Below are 707 nucleotides of genomic sequence, written 5' to 3'. Positions count from 1 at the left end.
TTCGGGGTTGGTTAGTTTCAGTACCTTTCTGAACTCAATTGTTAACACATGCATTCCATCCATGGCTAGACTGGCTGTTTTAACCTTGCATGTTACACGTAACCTTGAACTTTCATGTTCAAGGAGTGTAACTCAGCAACAAGCGCCAGGATGATGGACAGTTCCTGGGTCCCGTGTTCCATTTCTGGGAACCTACCCCAAGTAAATCATTGAAAAACAGATCTGAAGAAAAGCTTTATGAACACAGGTATTTATTGGTCGAAGCATTTCAAATAAGGAAAGTTTGGCCATAGTCGTTCAACAGTTGTTTAGTAAAATATGGCACATCCGTTTGATGAAATGATCATTCTGAAAACGATGTAACAGATTTTCAGTATCTTATTTGAGGTTTAACATATATACTACAAAATTCAGCCAATTTAAATGTGCGATCAGTGACTTCATAAATTTACGCAGCTGTGCACCCGTCAGCACAACCCCATCTGACATCACCCGTGAGTTTCCTTGTGACCCAGAAATCCCACTCCTGGGTCTCTACTCCACGGAATCGAAAACAGGTGCTCAAACAGAAGCTTGCACACGGGTGTGCACAGCAGCGCGATTCACAACCACCAAAAGGCGGAAACCACTCAAATTTCCATCGACTGATGAATAGATGAAACCGCCTGTTCACGCAATGGAATACGTTCCAGCCCTGAGAAGGAGCT

The sequence above is a fragment of the Hipposideros armiger genome, unplaced genomic scaffold (genome assembly GCF_001890085.2).
Source record: "Hipposideros armiger isolate ML-2016 unplaced genomic scaffold, ASM189008v1 scaffold_685, whole genome shotgun sequence".
Taxonomy (NCBI): Eukaryota; Metazoa; Chordata; class Mammalia; order Chiroptera; family Hipposideridae; genus Hipposideros; species Hipposideros armiger.
The sequence above is the reverse complement of the archived record's forward strand: the minus strand, read 5'-3'. Positions refer to the sequence as shown.